Consider the following 5,964-nt stretch of genomic DNA (forward strand, 5'->3'; position numbering starts at 1 on the left):
CTCCACGGCAACCTAGGGCGCGGGGGGGGGGAAAGGAGCCAATAGGAAGAAGGCGGGTCTTTACCGGAGGTGGGGCTAACGGGGGAAAGCGCGGGGCGTAAACACTAGGTTGCATTTTACCCGGTGCTCGAGGACTTTAAGGCTAGCGTATGTTCTCTCTCAAGTAAATAAATAAAATATTAACAAAAGATAAAATTGACTTAGTAAATACCTCTCTAGAGGTCATCCATGAACTAAAGGTCTACCATTAACCACAACCCCAGTTACCACAGTACTGCTTCACAGTAGGGAAGACACTAAGACCTGAGTGGTCAGAGGATAAACCGTCATTTACTACATCGTTCTTGACCGTTTTATTTATTGGGCATTTCGAGGTAGGGTTTCACTCTAGCCCAGGCTGACCTGAAATTTACTGTGTAGTCTCAGGGTGGCCTCGAACTCATGGTGATCCCCCTACCACTGCCTCCTGAGTGCTGGGATTAAAGGCGTGCGCCACCACATCTGGCTAATCATATCTTTTAAATAAATAAAATCACAATAGGTAGCTTCCTCAAATCATGGAGGCAAAAAGGAACCATTAGTATCCATTATTACTAGTTATTTTATTTTATTTTTATGAAAGAGGCAGAAAGAGAGATGGGTGCATCAGGGCCTCCAGTCACTGCAAAGGAACTCCAGATGCACGCGCCCCCTGTGCATCTGGCTGACGTGGGTCCTGGAGAGTAGAAATGGGACCCCTTGGCTTCAAGGTAAATGCCTTAACTATTAAGCCATCTCTCCAGCTCCATTATTACTCATTACTTTTACAAAGTTCATGGCATCTCATGGAGACCGAGTCATTTTGTCACCTAGTTCTTAGCAGTTTCAGTCATGAGTTAGCTACAGTTTTTCCTTATGTAGAAAGAAAACTTTGGAGGCAAACACCTCCTTCTCACAAAATAACCACCCTAAGTAATCTACATTGGACCTATGTATTCCAAAAGACCTTTATTTTAGTAGTTATTTAAATAAATCATGCTTAACAAGCAAAGATAAAATATAATATCCAAATTATCTGATAGATTTAAGCCTAACAGTTTCTAGAATTAAATGTTAAGCGTGCTTGACTGTGAAGTGTAAGGCCCTCCATTCCTCAGGACCTACACAAGGGGTGCATGCGTCTGGAGTTCGTTTGCAGTGGCCAGAGACTTTGGTGCGCCCACTCTCTCTCTCTCTCTGCCTCTTTCTCTGTCTGTCTGTCTCTCTCAAATAAATAAATAAATTTAAAAAGAAATGTGGGGCTGGAGAGATGGCTTAGTGGTTAATGCACTTGCCTGCACAGCCAAAGGGCCCACTTAAAGCCAGATGCACAAGGTGGCACATGCATCTGGAGTTTGTTTGCAGTGGCTGGGGGCCCTAGCATGGCCATTCATATTTCCCCCCTCTCTATATATACATATAAATTTGGTTTTTTGAGGTAGGGTCTCAATCTAGCCCAGACTGACCTGGAATTCACTCTGTATTCTCAGGGTGGCCTCGAACTCACAGTGATCCTCTTACCTCTGCCTCCCGAGTGTTGGGATTAAAGGCATGCGTCACCACTCCCTGCTTGTTTTTTTCTTCTTGCATATGTGTGTGTGTAATATGTGGTGCAAGCACATGAATGTGCCCATGCAGTGCCCTGTGTGCTTGTCTACAGGGTCAGAGGGGAACATCAGGTGTCCACCTCCATTGCCTTGCCCTTCCATCATTCTTTTTATTATTATTTTTTATTTATTATTTTTTTTTTGGTTTTTCGAGGTAGGGTCTCACTGTAGCCCAGGCTGACCTGGAATTCATTATGTAATCTCAGGGTGGCCTTGAACTCATGGTGATCCTCCTACTTCTGCCTCCCAAGTGCTGGGATTAAAGGCATGCGCCACCATGCCTAGCTCTTTGTTTTTATTATTATTATTAAGTAGAAAGTTGTATGGCTATATCATGTGTTGGTACCATCATTTCCATCCTCCCTGTCCCCATTCCACTGAGGGCCCTCCTCAGTAGGATTGTTGGTATTCCCCCTGGGTTTGTGAGGTATAGATTTGAGACCTTTAATCATTCTTATTTGAGTAGAGATTTTACTATCTGAAGCTCTCAGTTTTTTCATGAGTCAGTGACTCTCATCTCTATTCCTCAAAGAACTGGGGTTAGAGATATGTGTGGTCTAGAAATCAAACTCAGTCTCTCAGGCCTCTTCTGGCCCTCATCCTTACCCAGGAAATGCTCTTGACTACTGAGTCATTTTTCCAACCTCTCACCACCCTGCCAAATCCTAATAGTTTGCCTTTATCTGGAAACCTTTGAAAAATGTACCCTTCTCTTTGTATCAGAAGATTCATGTTCCCTGTGAAGTCTCTTGCTAAATATGAGGCTTAATGCAGGATCTGCTACACTCTCTGTCCTTCACTATCCATGTTAGCCAAAGTCTCCAACATCTGAAACTCATCCTACAGGTTTTGTAGATCTGCTCATGTGTAATTGCATATACTAATTATCCTCTCTCTCCTCTGACTCACCTTTTCAACCATCCACGCCCTCAAGGAGCACTATTCTAGAAGCTATACACAATCCATAAAGGTGGTGGATGTATATGAAGGCCGACCACAAAAGCCAACAGTGATGAATTGAAAAAAAGATTCCAAACACAAAAAGACGTGGCAGATCACTGGGACTGTTGGGAGACATGCCCAGCAGTGGAATTTTACCCACATGAAGTGTATTTATCTCTTACACATTGAAGACTGATGCATGCATGTCTTAGTCTAGGACACGGTGATCAGTGACATAAAGGCAAACTGAGATTTCTATTGTGCATGTTTGTTGTTTGTTTTGAGGCAGGGTCTCACTCAAGCCCAGACTGACCTGGAATTCACTCTGTAGTCCAGGCTGGCCTTGAACTTAGGCTATCATTTTAGTTCAGCTCCTGAGTGCTGGGATTAAAGGTATGCTCACCAAGTCTGACTTAAAATATATATATATATATCTCCCTGGAAGCAGGGATTTTGAGCCGAATTTTTTTTTTTTTTTGAAGTAGGGTTTCATTCTATCCCAGGCTGACCTGGAACTCACTATGTAGTGTCAGGGTGACCTTGAACTCATGGTTATCCTCCTACCTCTGCCTTATGAGTGCTGAGTGCTGGGATTAAAGGTGTGTGCCACAACACCGGCTTGGGCCAAATTTCTTGTTTCTTCCTCCAGTCAGGTTCGTATTGCTGGCAGAAATCACCCAACCAAGAGCTGCTTGTGAAAAAAAAAGGTCTATTTTGACTTACAGGTTCAAGGGGAAGCTCCATGATGACAGAGGAAAAAGATGGCATGAGCAGAGGGAGGACATCTCACCCCTTGGCCAACATCAGATGGACAACAGCAACAGGAGAATGTGCCAAACACTGGCAAGGGGAAACTGGCTATACTACCCATAAGCCCACCCCCAACAATACACTGTCCCCAGGAAGCATTAATTCCCAAATCTCCATCAGCTGGGACACTAGCATTCAGAACACCTAAGTTTATGAGGGACATCTGAATTGAACCACCACATTCTGCCCCGACCTCCATAAACTGATATCCATACATGATGTAAAATACAATGCATTCAGTCCAACTTTAAAAGGCTCCATAGTTTTTTTTATCAATCCTAGTGATATCCAAACATCCCATAATCCAAGGTCTTTTTTTAAATTATATTTTTATTTATTTTGAAAGGGAGAGAAAGAGCCGAGCGTGGTGGTGCACGCCTTTAATCCCAGAACTCAGGAGGCAGAGGTAGGAGGATTGCCATGAGTTCAAGGCCACCCTGAGATGTCAGAGTTAATTAATTCCAGGTCAGCCTGGACCAGAGTGAGACCCTACCTGGAAAAACAAAACAAAACAAAAACAAAACAAAACAAAAAACAAAGGGAGAGAGAGAGAGAATGGGTGTGTGCCAGACCTCTAGCTGCTGCAAACGAACTCCAGACAACATGCATCATCTTGTGCATCTGGCTTATGTGGGTCCTGGGGAACCAAACCTGGGTCCTTTGGCTTTGCAGGCAAGTGCTTAATCACTAAGCCATCTCCCCAGCCCAGTCCAAGGTCTTTTAACTGAGACATAATACCAAAAAAAAAAAAAAAAAAAAAAAAAAAACAACACCCATAATGGTACAGAATAATGCACACTGCAAAAGGTGGCATTGGGTATAGCAAAGAAATACTCAAGCAATATATGCTTTAACTAAGGCAAATACCAAACTCTGTCCAATAACTCTAACCAGTGAAAAGTCTCCAAGTCTGATAATTTTAACTAACAAAAAGTGTCTGGAGTTCCAATTCCACTCCTCCAGCTATGTTAGTCACAAGCCTGGAAAACTTCGTCTGGCGCTGGCAGCTTTCCTCAGCAGCCGTCTCATGGTCCTGGCATCTCCACTGAATCTCCGCTGCAACCCATGGTTGATCCTCATGGCTCTATTGGGTCTCCATTCAGGCATCCAGCAACCCTTGCCATCACACTTGGCAACAAGTGCCTTTAACCACTGAGCCATCTCTCCAGCCCCTTAAGTTTTGTGTTTTTTTTTTTTTTTTTGAGGTACAGTCTCACTCTAGCCCAGGCTGACCTAGAATTAACTCTGGAATTAACCTCAGGGTGGCCTTGAACTCACGGCAATCCTCCTACCTCTGCCTCCTGAGTGCTGGGATTAAAAGTGTGTGTACAGCCGGGCGTGGTGGCGCACGCCTTTAATCCCAGCACTCGGGAGGCAGAGGTAGGAGGATCGCCAAGAGTTCAAGGCCATCCTGAGACTACATAGTGAATTCCAGGTCAGCCTGAGCCAGAGTGAGACCCTACCTCAAAAAAAAAAAAAAAAAAAAAAAGTGTGTGTCACCATGCCCGGTTAGCCCCTTAAGTTTTATTTTTTAATTTATTTTACATGCTTGAGAGAGAGAGAAAAAATGGGCACGCCATGGCTTTCAGCCACTGCAACCAACCTTCAGATACACGCATCACCTTGTGCATCTGGTCTACTTGGGTCCTGGGTAATCAAACCTGGTCCTTTAGCTTTGAACCTGGGTGCTTTAGCTTTGGAGGCAAGTGCCTTAACCACTAAGCCAATCCTCCAGCCCTATTTTTTTTTTTCAAGGTAGTGTCTCACTATAGCCCAGGCTGACCTGAAACTCACTCTGTAGTCCCAGACTGAACCTGAACTCACAGCAATCCTCCTATACTTGCCTCCTCAAGTGCAGGTACGAACAGGATGCACCACCATGCCCAGGTTGAATTTCACCCTTATAGAGCCATTCACCTACTCTGGATCTTCACTTGATGTGTCTCTTGGCCATTTTATACTTAATATAACTAAGATCAAACTCTTCTCACTCATAAAACTGCTCCCCTATCACTTCATAGAATGGCAGTGCCATCCTCACTTTTTGTTCATTGTTCTTTTCACTTCATATCTGTAAGGAAAATGTAAGACACAAGTGAAAGAGAAGCCATGGGCATTTGCCTGCAAAGCCTAAGGAACCAGGTTCAATTTTCCAGATCCCACATAAGCCAGATGCATAAGAAGATGGCGTATGTGTCTGGAATTTGTTTGCAGTGGCTAGAGACCGTGGCGTGCCCATTCTCTCTTGCTCAATCTCTCTCTCTGTTGCTTATAAATAAAAAAATAGATATGGACTGGGGAAATGGCTTAGCAGTTAAGGCATTTGCCAGCAAAGCCTAAGGACCCCGGTTCAATTCCCCAGGATCCATGTAAGCCAGATGCACAAGGGGGCACATGTGTCTGGGGTTTGTTTGCAGTAGCTGGAGGCCCTGGTGCACCCATTCTGTCTTTCTCTATGCCTCTTTCTTTCTCTCTCTCAAATAAATAAATAAATTTTAAAAATAGTTTATTGAGAGGTACAGTTAGGGGCAGCCTTCCCGTGGGATGAAGGCTGAAGCACTAAACTAGGATGGGGTTTATACTTTTA

This window comes from Jaculus jaculus, chromosome 1 (genome assembly GCF_020740685.1).
Source record: "Jaculus jaculus isolate mJacJac1 chromosome 1, mJacJac1.mat.Y.cur, whole genome shotgun sequence".
Lineage (NCBI taxonomy): Eukaryota > Metazoa > Chordata > Mammalia > Rodentia > Dipodidae > Jaculus > Jaculus jaculus.